The sequence below is a fragment of the Protopterus annectens genome, chromosome 11.part0 (assembly GCF_019279795.1).
Source record: "Protopterus annectens isolate FY-2018-M chromosome 11.part0, PAN1.0, whole genome shotgun sequence".
Lineage (NCBI taxonomy): Eukaryota > Metazoa > Chordata > Ceratodontiformes > Protopteridae > Protopterus > Protopterus annectens.
Window position 1 is genome coordinate 828,455,154 of NC_056745.1, and position 27,971 is coordinate 828,483,124.

Consider the following 27,971-nt stretch of genomic DNA (forward strand, 5'->3'; position numbering starts at 1 on the left):
AACTTTAGTAAAGACTGTTTTGCTTTCAACATATTTCCATTATCTTGTATATGTACTCACATTTGGTGGAAAGACTATTTTGTTCCCTAAGGTTGCTGCTAAATTGGCTGCTGATACTGCTAAAATATATCCATACATCTAACAAGACAAACATTTCCTTGAACCCTGACTAATTATTAATATTCTTGACAAAACTACTCAACATGCCATCTACTGCGAACTCACAACAGGGGAATCCTTGACGTTTATAAAAGTGTTGCTGCCAATAAAAGTATTATCGTCAATTGGTTACCAACTCCCTTGTGGCCTGGACAGATAGGAGGGATATAGACATCAACAGCCACACTTTCATTGTTGCATTCTGTATACCTGACATACAGATGGAATGTGCACTGCTATGAGTCTTACCCTGGGATGCTTTTCCCTTGAGCCATGCTGTCATACCTAAATGCTTTACAGGGCACCTTGATCTGCAGAGACCAACAGTCTAGAGCCTCAGGTAAGGAAAGTAATCACTTTATGTATCTAGTTACTCTGATTGGACTATAACCTAACACAGCACTATTAAGGTTTTAAGGCAAAACATATGGCTACCACTTTAGTTTAAATCTTCAAAAGAAAGAATCAAGGTTTTATCTAACTGTTCCTGGGATGAAGCTTTCCAAGGAGTAACTAGGCTTCATGTTTTGACTAAAAAAAGAAAGGTTATCATTAAAGTTGCATAGAATTCACAGTAGCCATCCGAATTACTTTTGTATATCTCTGTGTTAGTTAAAAAGAAAGGTACACACATGCCATTAATATTAATAAAAGATTTTCCTTAAATAAGAAAGTACAATACATACAAAGCATATGAGGTTATAAGGATATTCACGAGGAAAAAAAAAAAATATTCAACAGAAATTTTTTTCAAAATAATAATCTATCTGCACTTAGCTGAGACTATAATACCCTTTTCTCAGAGACTGCCCCTGATCTAAGCTGTGTCTGTAAAAATCTACTCAGAATACAGTTCAGTTACACAGAAACATACAGATACAATACACACAGTTCAGTTCTGATCACGTGCATTTGTTATCTAGGTTGTTCTTTGACTGTAAAATGCATTATTTGATAAACAGTACCTTTTCAGCAAAAGTCCAGTCAGAACTCTGCCCATCACTTTGAAAAGATGTTAATTCTTTGGAGATAAACAGGAAATAAAAGTAAGGATCTGCAATGTATGCTAATTGTACTATTAGACAAAAAGGGCTAACCTAGCCCTCTGTTGTGAGGCAAAGGTTCTGGGAGCCTACATTAGGTTCCTTTCTCATAGGAAGAGGCATATCTGTATTATTCTTTTGACAATTCCAGTGTTGTAAAATGTGTCAAGCCACTTGAAAGTGGCTTTTAACAAATATTTCTCAAGCTGCTGTCCATTTGAGAAATATCATTCAATAAAGTATCATAAACCTTAAAAAGTTATGGTTTTATCTGTACAGTAGAAAAATAATTGTAGTCATTGACCACAACCTGTAAGTGGATGTATCAAAGTGGAAATCATAACAGGAGGTATTCTGTGGGAGTTTACGTCTTGGAAAAAAAGAAAGGAAAATTATTTTTCTGAAACTGCTTGCCAGAAAAAAAATTCTTTCATTTTTCAGCAAATGTTAACTACTTTATTACTCTAGCTCATGAGACAAAAAATGTTGCTTATCTCAAGTCTGTCTATACTATATTTAGGAAAAGAAGGAAACATTAAAAAAATACAGAGTCATGACCTCAATATAGATTCTGGCAATGTGGTCATGGGACAATTCCCCAATGAGAAAGAATGCTGAACCCAGACAGCCTCTGCATTGCTCAGACATGCAGGCTAAAGGTCAAGGAACCCAGTCACAGTGGCCACAAGTGCTATGTGAAATAAATGGCACATAGCAGAATCACCTGGCCAAACAGAAGCAAGAGAAACAGTCATGGCTAAGTGTGAGTCATACTCCCCTACCTGTCCCCAGTTTTGCAGGACTTTCCCTGTTCTAACTCATGTTTGTACTCTATCCCATATAACATGCTTGAATGTGTGGCACATCACTTACAATTATAGTTAGACAGTAATGCCATACATTGCAGTTTCATATATCTTATTGCTCAGAAAATGCTTGTTGACTCAAAACTCATATGTCTGTTCATTTTTTAAGTGAATTAAAATAATATTTAAAAACTGTTCCTGATTTTCAGTCTTTGAAAATGGATTTTTTGCCTTCATCTTGCATGGCCAAGTGATGCAGTGGTCAGCTGTTTTTGACATTCTATCCCACAGGGAGCTGTACTGTAACCCAAACACCAGAACTCCCTCAAACACTCACATTTGAGCCATCAATTAGCTGGTATAGTCATGCTTTGTGACAGCATACTTCTGTTCTCCACATCTCTAACCCGTTCAAGACACTAAGCTAGGTCAGCTGTGAGCAACCCTATACTGACCACCTGGTAAAGTATAGTGCCCTGATCTAGGCAGCATCTCTCCTTAACAACCCCTCTATATTGATTGGCATGGAATGTTCTGTTTCTGTTCGGAGTTGTCACATTATAGGCTGTAATCCTAAACTCTCACAGAATACCTCCTGTTATGATTTCTACTTTGATACAGCCACTTACAGGTTGTGGTCAATGACTACAACTATTTTTCTACTGTACAGATAAAACCATAACTTTTTAAGGTTTACAATAATTTATTGAATGATATTTCTCAAATGGACAGCAGCTTGAGAAATATTTGTTGAAAGCCACTTTCAAGAAGAGCAGTGAAATCATTTTTTTTTTTTACAGGGTGAAAAACTTACATATACTTAAGTTATGTATACAAACTCAAAGTTCGCAGAACAGTTGGAAGAAGGCAACAATTACCATTTGCTGGAAGAGGCTTTCAGCAGAGTCTCACTTACCATAATGTCAATTGGTGAAGTAGCAGTTGAAACAGTTCTCATGTTCCACTTTTTAAACACTGGACATTCCTTCTCCACCTACACTAAGTTTATTTATCTTGAAACCAAGCTGCTCCTGAAAAACTACTGAGAATTCTATTTATTCTGCAGACACTGGGGTGAATACAGCTCCCAATATATGGTCTGAAGCATTCACTTCTATAATAAATTCTTGAATGTAGTCAGGACTTGTCAGTAGTCATTACAATATGTTAATTTTCAGCCTTTTCCTAAAAAGTTTATTTATACACTGGACTTCAAACTAGCTGTCTACTTAGTCCTTCCATTTTCAGTTAGTGAGTGCTATGGTTGCTCTGCTAAAAGGTTTGTCTCTGATGCTTTTCATCCTAGATGTTCTGGAAAATGAAATCCCAGTCTAGTAATCTGGATTCAACTCTGCTGAAAGCCTCTACCAGTTTTGTCCCAGCTGAGTGGGGGACAGCCACTGTCATCCCTTTACACAAAGGTGGAGCATCCATTGCTCCGGGGAATTATAGACCCATCAGCCTAACTAGACTAGTCTGCAAGGCCATGGAATGGATTATCATGGACCTCATTAACAAGCACATTGGCAACCTCCAAACACTTGATCTCACACAGTTTGGCTTAGTCAAGGGGAGGTCATGTCTGTTAAATTTGGTCGACTTTTTTGAGACAGTCATCAAAGCCATGGATGAGTGGAAGACAGTGGACACCACCTACCTTGACCTGGCCAAAGCCTTCAACACTATTCCCCACTCAGGCATAATAGATAAACTCTCTCAACTAGGCATCGATCTGTATGTTACCAGATGGGTAGCCAACTGGCTCACTGATAAAACCCACCTAGTCAAAATAGGGGAAGCCACCTCAAGCAGTAGACCCATGTTGAGTGGTGCACCCCAGGGTTCAGTCCTGGGGCCTCTGTTATTTGGGATATACTTTTCTGAGATACAGGCCAAAACCAGTGGGCTATGGCTGACCAAGTTTGCAGATGCCTGCAAGTTGGGAGCTGTCATCAGTTCCTCTAGTGATGTGGACATCCTCCAAGAGGGTCTCACCAAATGACTGGTGTCAGAAACATGGCCTCAAGCTGAATACAAATAAATTCATCATCATCCCCTTTGGGGAGAGAGATGTCCCCAAAAATTATCACATTAATAACAATGTTCTAATCATGCTGTCAGTCGTGAGGGTTTTGGGCACGCAGATTGATAGCAGTCTGACTTTTCACCACCATGTTGCTTCCATTATGCAGAAAGCTTTCTACATGGCCCACCTCATAAGTAAGAGTATCTCATCCAGGAACAAGGAGGTCATAACATCCCTGTATTCTTCCTTTAGAAGGCCCATTATTGAGTACAACGCCCCATTTGGCATTTACCTTGCAAAGCACATGCAACAGCTGGAGAGACCACATAGAGAATCCAGGGCCTCAAAAATCTACCATACACAGATAGGCTAAAAGCCCCATTCCTCTACTCTATTTCATACAGACTTCTCAGAGGTGACCTCTGTCTAGCATACAAGGCGATCTCAGACCCCGCCTTCATGGGACTGTTGCATATCCGCACATCAAGCTCCACTCGAGTAACCCGCACATGCGGCCTCAACCTGGTCTGCAACATCAATAGGACTTGTTGGCAGGACAGATTTGTGTCTCAGAGACTCCCCCATCTATGGAATAGACTCCCTCTCCACATCAAGTGGAGTACCTCTTTACCCCTTTTTAAGTCCAATCTGGTTAACTGGATGGGAAATGGAAAATACATCTCTGGGATTCCATCCGTGTCCCTGCTGGACAGGGGCATTGGGTGCTGATTTGTCTATGCATGGGCTAAACTCTTGGCTAGGCTTATAGAGGCCTCAGAGCCAATAGCTTAGTAACTTCCTATGGTCCTATGATCAATAAGGAAACTTCACTGTTTTGTCAGTGGCCACTAGCAATCTAACAAGCAATTCCTATAAAATTGACTTCTGCCATTACAAGAAGCCCTAAAAGTAAATTGAATCACTGCACGTGTTAAATCACCCATCCCAGCCAGTCATATTACTGACTAGTGGGGATGCTCATAAGATTAAAATATAAATTTCATTATGAACTGTGGGAGAGAGGGAAACCAAGACAACCAAGTAAATAAGAAGACACCAGAACTCTATAGATGAGCAGAATTAATACAGTACCATAGTGGTTCGAATGGTCCGTGCTGAATAAAGAAAACATATGTATGAAAATTGCAGCCAAATGTTATTTAGCTATGGTAGCAGTTTCTGAACTTCTCTTTCTGGGAAACCTCTATGCACCTTATCCAGATCACATTTAATTTGCTCTGACTTCTGGGTTTCAAAGTAACAAAAGCCACGTAGGCACAGTGTAAGTGAGAACAAGGGATTGTGTCTCTCCATGGAATTCCTATATGTACCTTACTATGAAATTATTGTGATAAAATGACAAAATGCGATTAATATGATCTTGTAGACATGTTTCCTGGAGGAGTACTTGCAGAATCTAGACATTTTGGAGAAGTTTATGGTCAAGCAGAAAGGGGTAGCTGAATCAACTTTCTTTTCCTTATTTCAATAGGGATGACAATTCTGTCATAGTCAGTTCATTAGGTGCATAATGCAGTTAATTAGACAATATTTCTGGCTACTAGTGTATACGTGGGTGCTCTAATATTTTGGGTTAAAGAAAGTAGTTATGGCAATTGAAACAATAAGTAATTATGGCAGCTGCAGCAAAGTGTAGACATTTTTCCACCAAAATAGAATTAACAGCAGATTAAACAGCATAGTAGGAGGCTTTATTTTGTCATGTAGGACAGTCTGACTATTAAATAGTCTGCATTAAGTGTAACACCTTAATAAACCTACTCTGTTTAGACTGTAGCACAGTTGTCCATAGAAAATCACCTCTAGAAACTTTGCTTCACTAAATTCTATTCTGTTAAGGTATTTTTTCGAGTAGTCTGTGCTCCCTTGACATCCAATTGATATGACTATAAATGTCTGTTTATAACGGTGTGCACACGACAAATGAATACTACATAATTAATTTAGATTTTGTGCAATCAGTTGATGAATGCTACACTTCTGGATCTAATGATATGCAGGCAATAATTCTATAGTTCATGAAGAAGAGTGAATTTCCGACTTCTGTATACAATCTTTAGTAGGACATACCACCATACAGTTGCAAATACATATAGTACTAAACTTTAAACATGCTTTTGGATTTACTTTCCTGAATTATCATGGCTTTGCAGAATGTACTTATAATGGGCAGAGAAATGGGTGTGGCATGTGATGAGGTATATGTCCAGTGGGTGGAGCAGCAATCTTTCATTAGGTTATGAAAATAGGTCATGATCGACTGGCTTCCACCTATGTTTCCATATCCAGTTTTCATTTCACAATACTGACTGTCAAGTCTTCACTTCTGAATCCGTTTAGTATCTGTTTATCACATAGCACAGGTTCCTGCCATGTCTAGCATGAACAGCAGGATGTGCTAAGATAAGGTTTGTCAACACTAGATGTATTCGTCATAGGTTCATAGGTTCATACTAGGCTATCTGCCCTGGGGCATTTATAAGCCTAGCCCGATTGTGTTTGGCTTACGCCACCCCTTGATTTGAGTATACTGTGCCCTTTTTAAAGTTTAGTTTACTGTGCCTCTGTCTAATAGTGACACGGAAGTAATCCCTGGGACAAACCTACGATCCCCCATCCACTCATCAAGATTCTTCTTGAAGAGAGTCAGTGAGGTGCTCTGCCTAACATGAATTGGAATTCTCTTCCAGAGCGAAGGGAGCCTCTGGGTTATGAATCTGTCCCTCCAGCATGTTCTATTTATTTCTGTGCTGAGGTTCAAGTCCCTCAAGCGTGTGGCACTAAGGGATTTAGATTTACTGAGGTGGAGCATGTCCATTAATTCTGGGTTGGACATAGCTTTATATGTCAGGCATAGATCGCCTCGAAGTAGGTGGTATGCAACTGAGTAGAGCTGGAGTTTTTTTAACCGAGCAGCATATGGCATCTGTTTGAGTCCCTTGGTCCTCCTGGTGAGGTACTTTTGGGGTCTTTCTAATTGCTGCAGGTGTCTGGTAAGGTACATCCCAAAGGGGGTATTGTATTCTATGATAGGCCTGATGAGGGATGAATAAAGGGGCACGATTACCTCTCTTGATCTAGATGTGAATCCTTTCATGATGAGGTGGGCTATGTAGAAGGTCTTTCTAACCACTTTGGCAATGTGGTTATCAAAGGAGAGATTGCTATCAACTTGGGTCCCCAGATCCCTAATTACTTTCTCTGTACTTAATGGGTTACCACCTATGTGGTAATTTGTGGGCACATTGTTTTTGCCAAAGGGTATGACTATACACTTTTTGGCATTTAGCTTTAGACCATGGCTCTGGCACCAGTTATCCATCTCTGAGACCTTTTGAAGGATGTTTGTGTCAGCTGGAGAGTCGATTATGGCCCAGTTTGCAGTCATCTGTGAACTTGGTGAGCCATAGTCCTCCCACGTTGGCCTGTACCTCAGAAAAGTAAATACCGAACAAGAGAGGTCCCAGGACAGAACCTTGTGGGATGCCACTTGTGACCGGTTTCGAGTCTGACATGGCTCCAGCAACTCTGACTCTGTGGGTTCTGTCTTTGAGCCAGTTTGCGACCCATCTTGTGACATAGGGGTTTATATTTAGGCTGGATAGCTTATCTATGATGCCCGAGTGGGGTATTGTGTCAAATGCCTTTGCGAGGTCCAGATAGGCTATGTAGACTACCTTCCCTTCATTTATGGCCTTGGTGACTGTTTTGAAGAAGTCGACCAGGTTCAAAAGGCAGGATCTGCCCTTGACGAAGCCAAATTGGGTAGGATCTAGTATCTGTAGGTCCCCAATGTCTTTGTTTATGAGTTCCATGATGATCCTCTCCATAGCCTTGCAAACTAGGCTAGTCAGGCTTATGGGGCGATAGTTTCCAGGGTCTGCAGAGGTGCCACCTTTGTGGAGTGGGACCACTGTTGCTGTACGCCATTCTTTGGGCATATATCCTGGAGTGAGGCTGAGATTGTACAGCAGTTTTACTTGAGGGATTAGTTCTTCTTGGAGTTCATGTAGGACGCAACCCGGGACGCCATCTGGTCCCATGGAAGCAGTATTTTTTGCTTTGGAGAGGGCAGCCTTCACCTGAGCATCAGAGATGTTTGGGAGGCTGCACTCTGCCAGGATAGATACTTGCTCTTTTGGGGGGGAGGGGGGGGGATTTGCACTGAACCTGTCTGCCAGGATATTGGCGACGTCTGTGGGTTCAGTGTATTTTTTGTCATTTAGAATCAACTCAGAACAAGTCTGGGAGTTGCATCCCATATTCCTAACATAACTGAAAAAAGCCTTATGATTGTCTTTAGTGTCCTGTGAAATTTTTCTCTCGAAGCTGGCCTTGGAGGATTTTATGAAGGATTGTAATTTTTTGCTAGTACTGATCAGAGATGCCTTCCCTTTTAGGGATTTTGCTCTATCATGTAGTAGCTTCCTCCTTCTGTCATACAGTTTATTTATGGCTGGGGTCCACCAGACTGGATGCCTGCCTTTGGATGATTGGGTCTTGATTTTGTTTGGGATAGCATGATCCATGCATTCCTGGAGATGTCCGTAGAATGCATTTATATAGGATTCTGCAGTTTGGGCCGTAGTTTCCACTGGCCCTGGGGCCTTGAAGGATTCCACTTCAGTTTTGAGAAGTGTGAAGTTCGTTTTTGAGAAGTTTTTCACTGTGGTTTTCTGGGCTGGGGGTGGGGTCGGGATGTGGATATCCAGTGAAATTAATTTATGGTCTGATCTTACCAATGAGGGATATACTTCTGGTATGGAGCATAGAGTCCCCATGTTGGCAATGATTAGGTCTAGTATGTTTTCCCCTCTTGTGGGAGTGGTGACTAGTTGTTCCATAGCATTTCAGTTTATAAATTCCAGGAACCTTTGGGCTAAGGTGCTGGGGCTTGAGTAATGCTCCCAGTCTATGTTTGGGTAGTTGAAGTTGCCCAATATAATGGTGTTCGGAGAGATCTTCATGTTCTCCAATGTTTTCAGGAAAGCCGAGTGGGATTCCTGACTTTGAGAGGGTGGTCTGTAGGATGCTGTAAACTGAAAAGCAGTCTTGCCCACTGTCAGTTGCACATGGATGGTCTCCGATACTTTGTGCAATGCCACTAACCTGGAGGTGTGGATATCCTTGATAAATATGAAAACTCCCCCTCCTTTTGTGGTTTGGTCTGGGTTTTGGGGCTGAAAAGCATGATATGAGGTATAACCTGGTAGTGCTGGGGTGCTCTCTGGAGCCTTGAACCAGGTTTCTGTCACTGCACAGATATCGATGTTCTCCATACTGAGGAGAGCTTCGAGTGCATGCATCTTGAGGTTAAGACTTCTGACGTTTAGCAGCATTACCCTTAGTTTCTTGTTCCTTGTGCTGTCTATGGAGGTGGGTTTGGCTTTTGAGCCTTGCCTAAAAAAGGCACTATGGGGGTGGCAAGAGCCTTTGCCAATATCTGAAAGCCCAGGGGTGACAGGTGCAAGCCATCCCTAGTGAAGCAACTTGGCTTGTCGAGCATGTCATCCCAGGCTGACAGACACTGGATCCCCTTTGAATGACACCAAAATTTTAGCCAATTTAGTCATGTTTAATGGATGTGTTTATGTAGTTGATGTCTCAGTGTGCCTGATGTTGATTTGTTGCAGTTGCTCTGTGGTGGTATCTCTGGGGCCACACAACTCAGACAAAAAGAAGAAGGTGAACTTATTTTAATTTTTTTCTTTTGTCCAAGTCTATGTGACACCCTGATATAATATACATAGATGCTGGGTATGGGCATGACCCCTGCACTGGAAAATCTAAACTCCCCTGCAAAAATTATGATTTACTAACATTGTATGGTTTTTGTGACATTTTAAGTTGATGTTGTGATGAGTTGTTGCTGTGTTAGTTGTGTTATTTTGCATCAAGATTAAGGAGACACAGTGTTTCACTACAGATATTTATCTAGCTATAGAAGGCAATATCTTCCATGAATTAATAAAAGGCATCTTGCCCCTCCCTAGATGTTACCTTGCAATGTATAGAAGGTTGTTGGAGCATTATTTCATTATAAAATGCACCTTAATGAACCTCTTACAGACTAAATGCTACAACAACAGCTGACTGATGACTTGCCTTTGGGGGTCAAGGGTACATGTCGGTAGTATTTGGTTAGCTCAGTAGTTGTCCTGCACTATGCCCTTCTCAGAATTTAAAAGGCTCATCTTTCCCCAACATGAGGAACAAATCTGTATCTGTGTTTCTACCTATTTTTGGTAATCTGTGTAGAACATGAGGATGGCATTACTTTATGGAGCAGGTTGCATTGCTGGGAGGAAGAGACTGTTAGATTCCTGGATAATTCATATGTTCAGCTCTCTTGCAACTGCCTCATCATAGTCTGATCTCATTCTTCAGGTATCCAGAAGACAGCTCATTTTATAAGTCCAGGGGTTCTTTTGTATAGGAGTTGTTTGACTAAATAGGTGCATCACAGTTTACCTGCAAACTTGTTTCTGAAGACCTACAGGACTTCTCTGAATTCTTGTTCCTGCATAAGGGATATGTGCCTTAAAAATACTGCATTATCAACAGTTGTATCAGACTGAATGTCAACAAGTAGATCTTATAGCTTGTATATTTTTGTCAAAGAAGAGTTAAACATACAGATGTGGAATAATGTGAGCTCTTACCTTCTGCTTAGCAACTCAGCTACATATTTCATTCATTGACCTTGCTTAGAATAGCAAATTGATCCTCCAATGCTGCTTGAAACTTGTTCTGTTGGTCCATGCTGGTGTGAACGACCTGAGACGTACCTCCCTGGACTATATGAAAAGAGACATAGAGGAGCTCTCTGATTATGTAGCCCAGGCAGGTATGACCCTGAGCAGCATCCTTCCTTCACCACGAATGATGCCACAACATGGAGACAAGATGATCAACTTTAACAATTGGCTTAATTTCTGGTGTCATTCAAATGGGATCCATTGTTTGTCTGCCTGGGATGACATGCTTGACAAGCCATGCTGCTTCGCAAGGGGACGGCTTGCACCTGTCACCCCTGGGATTCCGGATATTGGCTAAGGCTCTTGCCACCCCCATAGTGCCTTTTTTAGGCAAGGCTCACATTCTAAACCTACCACCCTAGAAAACAAAAATGGGAAGAAACTAAGGGTAATGCTGCTCAATGCCAGAAGTCTAAATCTCAAAATGCACGCACTCGAGGCCCTTCTCAGTATGGAGAACATCGATGTCTGTGCTGTGACTGAAACCTGGTTCAAGGCTCCTGAGAGCACCCCGACACTATCAGGTTTTACCTCATATCATGCATTCCGGCCACAAGGCCCGGACCACACCACAAAAGGAAGGGGTGTATCCATATTCATCAAGGATGCCCACACCTCCAGGTTGGTGGCAATGCACAAAGCATCGGAAACCATCCAGGTGAAATTAACCATAGGGAAAACTGCTCTACAATTTGTAGCATGCTACAGGCCACCTTCTCGAACTCAGGAACCCCACACAGCCTTCCTGAAGACACTGGAGGGTATAAATGTATCTCCAAACACCATTATATTGGGTGACTTCAACTACCCGAATATAGACTGGGAACATTACTCAAGCCCAAACATTCTAGCCCAAAGGTTCCTGGAGTTCATAAATTCAAATGCCATGGAACAACTAGTCACCGTTCCCAGAAGATGAGAAAATATACTAGATCTCATCATCACAAACATGGGGACAAAATGCTCCACACCGGAAGTATATCCCTCATTGGTGAGATCAGATCATAAACTAATCTCACTGGATATCCACATCTCGCCCCCACCCCAAACAAAAAAGACCACAGTGAAGAACTTCTCTAAAGCAAACTTCACACTACTCAAGACTGGTGTGGTATCCTTCAAGGCCCCTGAGCCAGTGGAAACCACAACCCAAGCTGCGGACGCCCTTACAAATGCCTTCTACGAACACTTCCAGGACTGCATGGATCAGGCAATCCCTAATAAAACCAAGACTCTTTCCACCAAGGGCAAACGTCCAGTCTGGTGGACCCCAGCCATAAACAAACTTTACAATAAGAGGAGAAAGCTGTTACATGATAGAGCAAAATCCATAAAAGAGAAGACACCTTTGATCATTATTAGTAAAAAAATACGAGCACTCATAAAATCATCCAAGGCCAACTTTGAGAGAAAAATTGCCATAGATTCAAAAGACAATCATAAGGCCTTCTTCAGCTATGTTAGAAACCTGGGTGGAAACTCCCAGATATGCTCAGAATTAGTCCAAAATGATACAAAAATCACTGAACCCACAGACATTGCCAACATACTGGCAGACAGGTTCAGTGTAAACTTCACCCCCCCCCCAAAAGGAGAGATAACTATCCCAGCGGAGTGCAGCCTCCCAGACATCTCCAATGTGCAGGTGAAAGCTGCTCTCTCTAAAGCTAAAAACACAGCATCAATGGGACTGGGTGGTGTCCCCGGCTGTGTGCTACACGAACTCAATGAGGAACTAAACCCGCACATAATTTTAATCTTAGCCTTACCACAGGATACGTGCCCAAGGAGTGGCGTACGGCAACTGTGGTCCCACTCCACAAAGGCGGTGCCTCTACGGACCCTGGTAATTACCGCCCCATAAGCTTAACAAGCCTGGTCTGCAAAGCTATGGAGAGGATCATAATGGAACTCATAAACAAAGACATAGGGGACTTGCAGACATTGGACCCGACCCAGTTTGGCTTTGTCAAGGGCAGATCATGCCTTTTGAACTTGGTCAACTTCTTTGAAACAGTCACGAAGGCCATTGATGAGGGAAAGGCAGTCCATACAGCCTACCTTGACCTTGCAAAAGCTTTCGACACAATACCCCACTCGGGTATTATACAGAAACTTACCAGCTTAAATGTAAACCCATATGTCACAAGATGGGTTGCAAACTGGCTAAAGGACAGAACCCACAGGGTTAGAGTAGCTGGCGCCATGTCAGACTCCAAGCCGGTCACAAGTGGTGTCCCACAGGGCTCAGTCCTTGGCCCCCTGTTGCTCGGCATCTACTTCTCAGAAGTACAGGCTAACATAGGAGGACTATGGCTGACAAAGTTTGCAGATGACTGCAAACTGGGAGCCATAGTGGAAAGTACATCAGACACAGATATCCTTCAGAGGGGTCTCACGGAAACTGATAGCTGGTGCCAGAGCCATGGCCTGAAGTTAAATGTCAAAAAATGTATAGTCATACCCTTCGGGGAAAAACAAGGTAACCCCAAGCTACCATATAGGTGGCAATCCACTAAGCACAGAAGAGGTTATCAGGGACCTGGGGACCCAGGTTGACTGTGGCCTTTCTTTTGACACTCACATTGCTAAAGTGGTTAGAAAAACCTTCTACATTGCCCACCTGATCATGAAGGGATTCACATCCAGATCAAGTGAGGTCATTGTTCCCTGTACTCTTCACTTATCAGACCAATGATCGAGTACAATGCCCCATTCGGGATGTATCTCACCCGACACCTGCAGCAATTGGAGAGACCCCAAAAGTTCCTCACCAAAAGGATAAAGGGACTCCAAAATCTGTCATATGCTGCCAGATTGAAGAAACTCCAGCTCTATTCAGTCACATACCATCTGCTCAGAGGTGACCTGTGCCTGACATACAAGGCCATGTCCAACCCGGAATTAATGGACATGCTCCACCTCAAAAAATCCAAATCTACCAGATCCACTAGAGCAAGCGACTTAAACCTTAGCATGGATATAAATAGGACATGCTGGAGGGATAGATTTGTCACCCAGAGACTCTCTATGTTGTGGAATAAAATCCCGGTCCATGTGAGGCAGAGCACCTCGCTGGCTCTGTTCAAGAGAAATCTTGACCGGTGGATGGGAGATCGTAGGTTTACCCTGGGAATCATCTCTGTGTCACTGCTGGACAGAGGCACAACAAACTAATGGGCACAGTACTTTTTAACATAAGGGGTGGTGTAAGCCACAAAAACTCTGGGCTAGGCTTATAAATGCCTTAGGGCAGATAGCCTAGTATAAACCTATGAACCTATGAACCATTAATAAGTGCGGTGACCTTTTGAGCAGGTAAATACTTCCAGGTTAATGCCTTGCTGTCATACCAGACCTTCTGCTTCTCCTTTGCCTGGATCATGTGCTTATGTCCCAGTTTCATGATCTCTTCAAGCTTTAGCTTGAAGTTGACAACACAGCCCTATTTTTACCCGAATGGAATCTGATTTGTTCAATTTCCTGGACTCAAGTTCCAAAATTCCTGAAAGAGGCATTAGTGTGCAGAACACCAGTGAAGCCACAAGGCATTAGACTATATGACATTAAAGCTAGAGATGTTGCTTCATCATAACTTCCTCACAAGTGCTAAGACCCTCCAAGTCACATGATTTATGTAATCAAAGGTATATTACATCCCATTTTCTTAGATAAAGAAAAGATTATATCTTTTTTTGAAAATGTTAGCTTTTAAAAACATAACATATGCTAGTGAGCCATGAGACAATATACAGTAATTGAGGTAAACCCAAATAATTTAAAATTGAACTGTGAACTATAAAATCTGAGTGGCTTTTAACAAGTTTGTCATAACCGATACAGTAACTATTGTTTTGAGGTAAGTAATCACCTGCTTTCGCACCAGAAATAGAAGCTTTTAAGCTCCTTTTCCAGACTGCTCACAGTTCCAAAAGTAGAATCTCTACCCTTAGCTCTCTCTTCAGCTAAGGACAGTTTCATTGACATCTCAGACACTACATTTGACAAGTCCATATGAGGTCTGTCCATCTGACCTTCTGGTGTTTAGCCTTATTTTTCCTCACAAATCTTTTTTATAAAAATGTTTATGACCAAAAACAAAAACAGCATTAAGTACATGCATTTTATTAGTTTGCTACCTTGTAAACAGTGTATACCTTCTAGTAAATATTTTGATTGTATCTGGGATTTCTCTTTGACAACTACATATGTTCTCCATATACTAGAATTCATGACTTTGGTGATAACCAACTACAGATATTGGAATATAAGATTTCTGACTAAAATTGTAATCTTATTTTCTCTGACACTCTCCCCTTCATCTAGACATAAGTTTATAGCCGCTCTATCAAAGTACTGCTTTTACTCAAGATGCCCTTTTCTGAGAAGTTCCAAACTTTGTATTTATTGCTTGGTACCGGTAAGATGCACTATGCTGCTAGTTTGGATCTTTAACCTTCTACTCATCAGTGACTGTGTAAGTTCTTCTGTTTTGCACAACTTATAAACAGATTGTGTCTCTATCTAGGGATCATTACTCCCCTTTAGTCTGTTCTCATTCGGCCAGTCATTCAATATAAATGTACCCTTTGTCATGTAACATTCCAGATACATACAACAACTGGAACATCCAAAGAGATACCCTACTAAAAGGATACAAGGTCCAAACAACATGTCCTTCATGGACGGACTCAAAGCCCTGTCACTGTACTATGTGGCCTTCAGGATGCTAAGAGATGATCTGTGTCTGGCATACAGCATCCTCCTACCCAATACTGATGGATTTACTGCACATCAACAAGTCAAATGGCATTAGAAATACCCCATTTTGGGATCTAAATCTCATCAGCAACATCAACAGACTTGCTTGGAGGGACAGGTATATCTAGCAGAGGATACTGCTGCTCTGGAACAGACTCCCATCCACTTAAAACAATGCTCATCCTTGTCCATATTCAAGTACAACTTTGATGTATGGATGGGAAACAGAACATTTACCTCAGTACTGTCTGCTATATTACTAATGGAAAGAGGCAGAGCCTAAATGTTTTATCCCATTCATGGGCCCCCCTCCAATTATCTACAGTATGATCCCAGTCACGCTTACTAGGGGAAATATGTAATTATCGATCATCTGATGAGTAAGGTCTATCTAATACTTAAGGGAATAGGCTAATTCAAGCACCAAAAGGTAAATTAGCTAGGCTTAAAATGGCCTGCAAGAACAGCTAGCCTAGTACTGACCTATGAACGTATGAATGCATAAAAGTTAAATGTTCAGCTTGTAGTGGTATATATCTGTAGTCCAATGATATTAGATGAATGTCCACTTTATATATCACATTTCTCCAGCAATTTTTTTTTTACATTTTACAGTCCGTATCATCATGTTCCACTTACCCAGTTGACCACCAATATCTTAGATACAAAATAATGCGCTGAATCAAATGGGCTCTATAAAAGTTTTTAAACTCTTGGGATACATTGTGAACAATTATCTGGCATCATTTACTTAAATATTCCATACCCTGGGAACACTGAACACATTTACAACAATTATGGTTATTGTGGCTCTGTTTTGGAAGTCTGAGACCAGATACTGTGAGTTCTGACACTCTGAAACCTTAAGTCTAATTATAATAGAGCTCAGCAAATTTCAGAATTCGCTTTTACATATTTAAGGCATTTTTGTGGTGGGGGGATCACATGAAGGCTGTGCCCCTCTGTGCCCATGCATTTTACACACGCAAATTTCAAGATGACAGCAGCTCAGGGGGTAATATATACTCCTCTTTTTTGCACTTACATTTTTGTTGTTGTTAGGACTGCAATTCCAGTATTAAGACTTTGGACATGCATCAAGATGTTGTTTTTTTTTCAGTGCAACAACTTCTGGGTATTTCATGTTATAGTCAAATAATAGTAGATTATATAGATTATTACAATGAAATAACTGAGTTCTTGCCTTTACCCAGGGCAATGATGGAACTTCATATTGATAGCTCCTCTTTTTAGCTTTCGTTTCTGTGCATACCAGAAACCAAACTCTTTTTCAATATTTGTTATATGCATCTTAGGTCAGTATATGATGTAGCTAGTTCTTTCATTGCAATTAAACAGCTTCCAGATGAATGTTGTGAATTACAGAAGTATTTGGTTTCTCAGCTGCCAATGGAATGACTTTCTTACCTTTCGGCAACAGACATATCTTGCAACCTCTTAGCATAAGAATTCTGGACAAAACCAAAATTATTGGGTGACACTGACCCCAACTTAGGGTCAGATTCTAAATATTGCTCTTATAAACATTAAAATCAGCTAGACTAACAAATGCTGCATCAGCATGCATTTTCTTTAGGATATGAAATCTGAAATTCAAATGTTTATCATTTTTTAGTGATCTTAGTCCTGAATGATTTGTCAGAAAACCACAAATTGTATGAGGAACAGGACAAAATATGACACAAAGTATGGAATACTGTGAAATTCTAGACAGTTCTGAGGTATGGTAATACAGCTTCAATACAAGGAAATTCCTAGTATTTAACTATGGCTGAAATGCGCATTAAAATTGTCTAGTAATCCTGACGTTATGGCTTTTCTCAACAGTTACATTTCTTCTTTCCTGTTATACCTGCATTCAGTTCTTACAGTTTCTGATGTGTCACTGAAATGTGTATTTCAACCCAGTGGACTACCAAATCTTTTTTCAACAAATCTTCCTTGCACTAAGCTTGCCAGCAATATATATTAATTGTTATCGTTCATGCCTAACTTCAGCATCATAGTTCTGAAACATTAGCAACATTCCTTGCAATCTTGCTAGTACTTTATGCAATAATTATTTCAATATGGCATGGGAAGGCTTATGCTCTGCCTCCACTTTAATATGTTTCTTACAAGCTTATCTATGAAAGATAAAGGCCAGCATTTCTAGCTCAGTCTATATATACCTGTTTTGTGCATCTGTCAGAGTTCTTGATATACAGACAATAGGTCTGCCCTATTGTAGTTGTACTGGTCCTAGCCTTTTCTGCCTTGCATATACTTGAAGCATTGTAGGTAACATGGCATCAAATATTTTAGTACAAGTGTGGTAGTTCATGAAGGAGTAGGTCAGGTACCTGCCCTAATCAGAGCCAGGGCTAACTCATCTAGCATCTAGTGCCAGTCCTCAATCTGGCACCCTGCCCTAGCACCTCCTCTCCAGGACTGCTCCCCCTTGTCTGATGCTCCCCACTAGGACCCATTTCTCCCATCTGCATCCTTAGCTCTTCAAATGAAGAGAAAATAAGGTCTGCTCACTTAGTCAAGACAGAGCCCTCCCCCCTCAGGTCTTCATCTGAAGAGCAAAAATAAGGTGTGCTCACTTAGTCAAGACAGACCTCCCCCCCAGGTCTTCATCTGAAGAGAAAAAAAAAAAACAAAAAAAAAAACCCCAAAAACAAAAAAAACAACAAATGATTTAAAAAAAAATCACTTTTAAATTTAGCAAGCTAATTGCTGAAGCACTGAAAACTCTCTGTCCTTCTTCTGTACCGAGGTTCAGATTTTCCTGTTCACCGTCCCTAATACTTTACCACTGGGGCAGCTGTTTCCTTTGCCCCACCTTTGCTACACTTCTGATATATATATATATATATATATATATATATATATATATATATATATATATATAGTATACTTTTTATAAGAAGTAAAGTTAATTGGGTATGTGAGCCATGTGAATAAGAGGGTCTTTTTACCTGTTAGTAATGTTATGAAAAAAATTTAGGAACAGTAATTGATTATGTACCATTCCCAAGAATCGCATTAATGAGGGATTGCCTGTTGGGCGTCTTTGTATTTACAACACCACATACTCCATGAGCATCTGACAGTAATCCATTAACAATAAGATGATCCATGTATTTCAGAGATTATCACATAACAGTATGACAGTTTGCGTTGTTCAGTTTCATACCCTGTGACCTCAGTCTGCTTAGCAGCTTAATCAGATATCATGTTCTTGCTTGGTAGAACCCCAGACAAAATGTCAGCAATTTTAAGACCAAACTGCATGGTGCAGCAGGATAAAGCCCTGAGTGTGCCCCAGGCAACCCATGTTTGACTGGCAGCATGGGTGCTGGAGGGGGACAACTGGAAGAATGGTTATGAGCATTCATTGCCAGCTCAACATCCCAGGGGGATAGAGGCTGCCTAACCTCACTGCAATAGCAGCATTTAGAGCCTGTGAGCCTTGTGTTGCAAACAGTATGGTTCCTGCATGGGAAATTGCATGTACAAGGAAGTATGCATGTTCCACCCAAAGGTGCCTTGGGGTGGTGAGGGTTACGGCACACTCCACAGCAGAAGTATGACACTGCATATTTATCTGCCATCTCCTCACAAAACCCCACTGTGGGGCAGGTTGAGCCTGGAAGAGGTGTTCCCTTCTTTGGCTCATGAGATGACAATAATCTTTCCCACATACATCCCTATTGTAGTTAGTAAAAGGAAGGAACATTAAATAAAAACAAAGAAAGGAAGAAAAAGAAACAGACATGACTTCAAGTGCATTCTCATTTCATTTCTGATAACTAGCATAGCTGTCCTAGGGCCTTTAGTTTCCATTCTCTAAATTTGACAACAATTAATTTACCTTATTGCATAACAGACACGTAGTCAATTACTGCCTCAAAATGGTTACAGTTTACTTAGTTGAATGTTTATTTGGTGATCAAAGTGAACTGGAGTGACGTTTGCATGACTGGCAGTTGTGCAAACATCTATTTGAGTGACTGCTGATTTGGTCAACAAAAGTAAGTGGGTTTTTTGTAGGACTGGAAGTTTATGTGTATGTGTGTATGTGTGCATGTATGGTGTATGTTAGGGTTAGACTAGGGGTTAGGTAAGGTGATAGATTTACTGTATGTGTGAGTGCATGCATGTTAGAGTTAGAGTCAAGGTCAGTTAAGGGGATAGATTTAGTGGTGTGTGTGTGTGGTGTGTGTGTGTGTGTGTGTGTGTGTGTGTGTGTGTGTGTGTGTGTGTGTGTGTGTGTGTGTGTGTGTGTGTGTGTGTGCCTGCATGCATATGTGTGTACAAGCTGTCTTGTGTTGTGGTAGTGTTATGAAAACTTTTCTTTAGGATTCCTAACTTTCAATCAAAGCATTTTGATCGAACGTTAATCATACAGAGACAGTTAACAATTCACATCTGTGATGTTTTAAAAATCACAAAAGGGGGGGGGCAATTTTGGTAAATAAGGCTGAACCATACAGCTGTTTATCATAGATAAAACAAACACCAGCCCTTTATCTTAGTTAAAACACATACGAGCACTGTCACACCTGGAAATTGTGAGGTGTGAAGTATGAAGTCCCACTAAGCCTCATAAAACTCAAGGAAAACACAAAATAAATAATGAAATAATAAAACAAACATAAAAAAATAATTAAATTGCAATCATATCATTTAACTAAACCACATATATAATATTATTAAGAAGGGTAACTTGTGGGGAGGTTTGAACCTGTAATACTATGCTTACAGGGCAATGATATGCAGTACTACCAAGCAGTTGTTAAGTTTGATCTGTAACAAAGTTGTTCAGCCTTAGTGCTCCAAATGCAGAGTTTTTATTCTGATATTTCCCCTTTTCATGAATTTAGGGAGTTGCTAATGTGACTTGTCAATGATCTCTGTGTACAATTATATTTCAATCGAAATAACACGGTTTCATTGACAGTTATGGAGCCTTTTTTAAGGATAAGTGCATGGTTATGGTTAGGAAAAAAAACTCTTCTTACACTGTTAAAGGTTACCGATGGAGAAAGAGAAAGAAACAAAGTGAAACTCCGATAAACCACCACGGCAAAAATCCCAGTACGAAATAATAGGTAAAAACGAAGTTTTAATGTGGAACAATGGTTAAAACAAAAAATATCTTTTCAAATTCGAGAAGCGCTTTCGGCAACTAGCCTTCTTCAGATCATAAAATTTTAGGGACTGATGCTTACATTTTTATATAGAACAAATAACCAATAAAAATCATGATATCAAAGAATAATTTACATCTAACCAATCAAAAGCATCATGCTAGTTCGTTAATTCACATTTCTCATTGGTTCAGATATATCCAATGATCTTGTTGAAATAGCTGCTTATAACCTATCACATAAGTTGGAAATGGTTCCGCAGCTAGAGATCTGGTGCTAGATATATGTTAATTTGTTGTTTCTTGTATCCAATCATAAAAGGCTATAAAAGCCTGATGTACCACTCAGAACGCCTATTTTAACTTTCAAGGCATTCAGCTATTCAGTAACCATAATTACATAGTTGTTTTTTTGTGACCGATTAGCCTGCATAATTTAAAAAACAATAATCACAATATAGCGAATGGGCCCTGTAAAGGCCAATCATCTACAGCAAACAAAAATACCATGCACGTTTTGAAGACTTGTAGCCGCAAGATAAATCTTCCAAGTCAGAGGGTCTGCCCTGTTTAGTTATGACAACAAAAACGGATTGCATTGATTTGTTTCATCTCTGATCAATGCAGAGACATAAGTAAAAATATAAATATTGAAAGTAAATAAATAATGAGAAGCAAACTCATCCCATATCTATGGCCATCAAAGCACACTTAGTGCTCAGTCAATACAGTTTACGGAGCAGAAACATATTATCTCCAATGTTCTCATGCCATTTATAACCAAGGAAATCCTCAGACAACTACAAAAATAAAAAATAATGAATAAAAATAAAAGTAAATTTGCTTTAGCCTCAAGGACTCTCACTGGAGTCAAGCGGTAGACAAAGCATCGTTTGCCATTGGCGATTCCTATCTAATTGTGTCAGTAAACGCAGACATCAGAGCCAATAAAAAAATGCTACAAACAAACCATATTGCCTATAAAATAGTCTAGCCTCCCCAGTCAGCCCATCAGCACAGTGTATTGTTATTGAATACTAATGTTCCATTCAGGTCGATCGCTGAAGTGCACATATATATGAAGCGTCCATGTTGCCATAACTATCCTTTAGCTGAAAACAGTCCTTGGATAACATCCTTAAAAAAATGACCCTAAAACACACACAATAAAGAACCAATAAAAATAACATAACTAACTAATCAAATCATAACAAGGTCATCATTAGCTATAAAGTGTAGCTGAAAAATCAAACCTTAGACTGATACAAAAATAATAATGAATAATTAATAATTTTTCGCTTCTCGCAGAAGCCAAGCATAAGAGTATTTTTCGCTATTGATGATTTTTAGTCAATGGTAGCCAATCATATCAGTAAATGCATATATCAAAACCAATCAGAATGCTAAAAAATGCTAATAAAGATAAACAGGTCGTATTGCTTAAAAAGAAGTGTAACCTCCTTAGTTGACCTATTAACACAGTATATCCGTTATTGAATACTAATGTCCCATTAGGCCAGGATCGCTAAAGAATGCACACATAAATTGAGCGTTCACATTACCATAATTATCCCTAGGCTGAAAACAGTCCTTGGAAGACAATCCTAGGAAAACAACAACCATTTTGTATGCTAAATCACATAAAATAAAAATGAATAAAGTAAAAATAAATACAAAAATAGCATAACTGGCTGATCAGATCTCTTACAAGGTCATCATGCCTATGATGTATAAATCTTCATTATGCAAATAACAATTCGTCATTCCTAGGGCCCCCATGAGGGAATAGCCAAGGGGTTAGTGTTAGCCATAATGACGCAATGTGATTATCAAAGGAGAGACTACTGTCCACCTGTGTCCCAAGGTCTCTTATCATGGGTACAGAGTTTTTACCAAAGGGGATGACAATACACATTTTGGCATTGAGCTTCAGGCCATGACTTTGACACCAGGCATCTGTCTCAGTGAGGCCCTTTTGTAGTATGTCCACATCATTAGGAGTTTTGATTATGGCTCCTAGTTTGCAGTCATCTGCAAACTTTGTTAGCCAAAGAACTTCTGTGTTAGCCTTTACTTCAGAGAAGTAGATACCAAACAGGAGAGGACCCAGGACTGAACCCTGTGGTACTCCACTTGTCACTGGCCTGACGTCGGATTTGGAGTCTGCTACTTTCACAATGTGGGTTCTGTCCATGAGCCAGTTGGCAACCCATCTTGTGACATAGGGATTTATACCTAGTTTAGTGAGCTTATCTATAACTCCAGAGTGGGGGATGGTGTTGAAAGCCTTGGCGAGATCTAGATAAGCTGTGTGAACCACCTTACCCTCATCAATGGCTTTGGTGACTGCTTCAAAGAAGTCAATCAGGTTTAGGAGACATGATCTGCCTTTTACAAATCTGAACTGGGTAGGGTCCAAAGTTTGGAGATTACCAATGTCTTTGTTTATGAGTTCCATGATGATACGTTCCATGGCCTTGCAGACCAGGCTCATCAAGCTAATAGGGCGGTAGTTCCTGGGGTCCGTCATGGCTCCCCCTTTGTGGAGTGGGATAACCATCACGGTGCACCATTCAGTGGGCACAAAACCTGAGGTGAAGCTAAGACTGAACATGGTAGTTAGGCAGGGTGCCAGTTCATTCTGTTGTTCGTGGAGAACACAACCTGGGATATTGTCAGGTCCCATGGATGCTGTATTCTTGGCTTTGGAGAGTGTGTGTTTTACCAGTGCGGCCGTGATTACAGGAACTTTGCATTCTTCCGGTATAGAGATGGGCCCTCTAGGGGGTGAGAGGGGGGTAGAGTTAGCACCGAACTATCTGCCAGGATGTTGGCAATACCAGTTGGTTCTGTATATTTAGTGCCATTGTGCTGTAATTCAGAGCAGATCTGAGTGTTGCCATTGAGATTCTTGACATAGCTATAGAATGCTTTGTGGTTGTCTTTAGAGTCAGTGGCAATTTTGTTTTCATCACTAGCTTTGCATGATTTTATGAGGTATCTCAGCTTTTTACTGAGGTTGACCAGGGAGTTCCTCCAGTCATGGGATTTTACTCTTTTTTGCAACAGTTTCTTTCTTCTGTTGTATAGTTTGCTTATGGCAGAGGACCACCAGATTGGCTTCCTTTTTTTGGAGGATAGCATCTTGGTTCTATTAGGGATAGCATGATCCATGCACTCGTGTAAGTGCTTATAAAGTGCATTTGTGTAGGATTCAGCAGTCGTACCTCTGTTGTCCATCTGCATGGGTGTCATGAAGTTTGCCACTTCTGCCTTAAGAAGTGTGAAGTTGGCTTTGGAGAATTGGGGGTGGGGGCGGGATGTGGATGTCTAGGGTGATTAGCTTGTGGTCGGATCTGACCAACGAGGAATTGACCTCTGGTGTGCAACCCCGGTTGCCCATGTTGGTAATGACCAAGTCTAGGATATTGCTGCCCCTGATGGGGATGTGAATAAGTTGATCCAAGGCATTGGAATTTATGAATTCCAGAAAACGTTGAGCAAAAGAGTTGGTACATGAGTAGTTTTCCCAGTTAATGGTGGGGTACTTGAAATTGCCCATTATTAGGGTGTTGGATTGTACCCTAATACTTTCCAGTGTATCAAGAAATGAGGAGTGGGAATCCTGAGGCATGGTGGGGGGTCTGCAGTAAGCTACAATTTGGATTGCAGTCTTGCCCAGAGGGATCTACCTGACTTGGTCGACGGTTCATATGGTCGAAAGTTTATTTGGTCGACAGTTCATTTGATCGACAAGCATTTAAGGTGGGGGGCTTCGCCCCCCACACCCCCCCCCCGATGTGGGGAGCTGTGCCCCCCACACCCCCCTAACTATATATATCAACTCCAGGGTTGCACAACATTGGGGAAGGGGGCAAATCTGCTTGTCGACCAAATGAACTGTCGACCAAATGACTGTCGACCATATTAACTGTCGACCAAGTCAGGTAGACCCGCCCAGGGTTAGTTGCACTTGGATAATCTCGGATGCATTATGCTGTGCAACTAGCCTGGAGGTGTGGATATCCTTAATGAATATGGACACACCTCCACATTTAGTGCTTCATTCTGGGTTAGGTGGTGGTATGAATTATAGCCTGGTAATGCAGGGGTGCTCTCTGGAGCTTTGAACCAGGTCTCTGTCACTGCACAGATGTCGATGTTCTCCATTTTAAGGAGTGCTTCGAGTGAGTGCATTTTGAGGTTTAGACTTCTAGCATTGAGTAGCATTACCATCAGATTTTGCTTGCGTGTACCTGTTACAGTGGTGAATTTGTCATTTGAACCTTGCCTAAAAAAGGCACTATAGGGGTGGCAAGAGCCTAAGCCAGTATCCGGAGTCCCAAGGGCGACAGGTGCAGGCCATCTCTGGCAAAGAATTGTGGTCTGTCAATCATGTCGTCCCAGGCAGACAAATACTGGATCCCCTTTGAACGACACCAGAAGCTTAGCCAATTGTTGAAGTCAATCATTTTGCCCTTGTACTGTGGTATCATTCTGGGTGATGGTAGGATGCTACTCAGGGCTAGGGTCATACCTGCCTGGGCTACAAGATCAGAGAGCTCCTCCATGTCTCTTTTCATGTAGTCCAGGGAGGTATGTCTCAGGTCATTCACACCAACACGAATAATGACAGTGTCATACTTGTACTTGTTGTGGACTGATCTGAGTGTGTGCGTTATGTGGTGGATCCTGGCACCTGACAGGCAGCTGTCAGTAACTTTCTTCTTGTTTAGCCTGTTTAGAGGAACATCAGTGTGCCTGACTATAGAGTCATCTATGACTAGAATGTTGGGTACGTTGTTATGCCTTATGGGATCTGGTTGAGTGGCACACTGAGTCTGTGGGCTATGTGTCATTTGGGTTGTGTTGGGGGGTGGAGTTGGCTTGCGTTTCTGCTTTGGAGATCTCTGATGCTTGGGCAAATTTTTATTCAGAGACTCCGTGAATGTAGGTGTGTGTTTTGTGTTTCTATGTGTGTGTTTTGGTGGTGTAGGTTTTGAGGGACTATGTGATGAGTGTGGTGTGGTGCAAGTGTTTACCTTCTCCTCTTGACTGTCTAGTCCAGTCTTAGGTGAAGAGAGCTTTGCTTCCAGTTTGGCTATATAATAGGTTCATAGGTTGATAACTGCATCTCTCACAGGTTGTAGTGTTGGGTGGTAGGAGGAGAGGTTGTCTGTGTACATGAGGCAATTGCTGCATTGCCTCAAGTTGCCCAGATTCTTCAGGTAGACAGGAGAAATCACCAGGAGCTGACCCATAGACATGCCTGGATAGGTGCTTATTTATTAAGTACTAAAAATTGCTTTCCTCTAGACAAGTGAGGAAAGTTGAGTGCTGTAGTAATTTGCAACTTATTTAGTGCTTCCAACGAGTTCTGAACAAGTGCTGAGTTCAAAGAAACAGATTTGAGTGCTGGAACTAGAAAACTGGCTAGTTCTAAGAAACAAAATTAAGCTAGAAGGCTTCCCTCCAACACAGAAAGGCTTGGGGGCTCAGAAGCCTACAAACAGTCTAGACCACTAAAAGGAAATGCAGGAAACAAGCTTATTTTTTTTCTTTCCCAGATGCTCGCTTTGTACATAGTAGGAGTGCCTGAAATCAGAATATGATCTCACAGCACTCAGTTGAGTGAGCAACTAAGATGGGCCCAGAAGGAGTAACCAAACACAAATTTACAAGAGGGGCAGACAGTTTCAAAGCCACCAAGATTAACATCAAAACAAAAACAGGGAGGGTGGGTGGGGAACTAACTGAAAAAAACAGAGTCAAAACGTCCAGTTCAGTTAATATTCAATGCAACAAAAATAAATCAATTAAAATGCTGTATTATTTGAAAAAAGTGCAGATAAAAGGTATTTAAATTCTCTTATACCTCCAGCTGAATACAGCTAGATCTTAGCCAGCCAAAGCTGAGGTTTTAAGCAGAAAATATTCCAAAATGTACCACTTAAATAAGCAGTGACAGGATATCAATGAATGAGATTATCCCCGCCTGCAATTACTAACAGACAAAAAATTCTAGCAAGCACTAACTGAAAAAACAGAGTCAAAACTTCCCGTTCAGTTAATATTCAATGCAACACAAATAAATCAATTAAAATGCTGTATTATTTGAAAAAAGTGCAGATAAAAGGTACTTAAATTCTCATATACCTCCAGCTGAATACAGCTAGATCTTAGCCGGCCAAAGCTGAGGTTTTAAGTCATTGAGCTTTTGTTGATATCCTAAATCATCACTTCCATGTTTGAAAGTGCCTTAGGTTTCTAAATTTATTTGTTTCTACTGTCATAAATGCATGTTTTGAATGCCAGGTTAGTAGACTAGAGTAGGCCTAACTGCTTTTTATCTGTAAGTCAGGATTAAACCTCAGTTTAGTGCAGTATTTGATTAATACTATCAGATTGCAAGAAAAATTTGTGCAGCAGTATGTTTTTCATTACCTGCTTGCAGAACTTATAGTGCTAGTTGTTGTTTGTTGTGCGTGGTCATGCACATCAAGCAAATGGATTTTTTTTGTAAGCAGGACAGCATACCTGAGTAGCCACTGTAAAATTAAGCATCAGCTCTTTTTCTCCTTTACAACAACATCCTTTACAGAAACATAATAGCATATATCAAAGAAAAAAATAAAAGACAAACAACCTGCTCGAGCTGAAATAGTTTAATGAGCCACAGTGCTAAAAGTAACAGTATGTTAAAAGGTTTAGCACTTTCGTTCCACATAATTGGATCTTCATCAGAACACTCATTACAATCCAGTCACCAATTTTATACTCAAGTTAACCAATCAAAACCTCTCCAGAAATCACATGACACATTTATAAATAGCAAGTATTTTGCACAACAACAATTATTGAGATCCTTATCTAACACCTTAAATTTACTAAAATGTGTTTGAACAGAGCACTAGTAGACTTTTTGTTTTTAATATCATTGTTGTGCTTGTAAATACGGTCCTTAAACTGCCTAGAGTTTTAGAAAACTTAGAAATTTAACTCAGGTGAAGAAAGATTTACAGGGGAAAGTGTTAGACGAGCATCTCAACGTACAAGAATTAAGATGGAAAATCACATTGGATGCTACATCTTCACCAGGGTTAAATGAGTTGTACAATAGCCCTGGGTTTAAAATTGAAAAATTATGAGATATGAATATAGTTGAGCATATAACATATATATTTTATTTATTTTTATTATCCAAAATACTTACTATTTTATAAATGTGTCATGTGATTT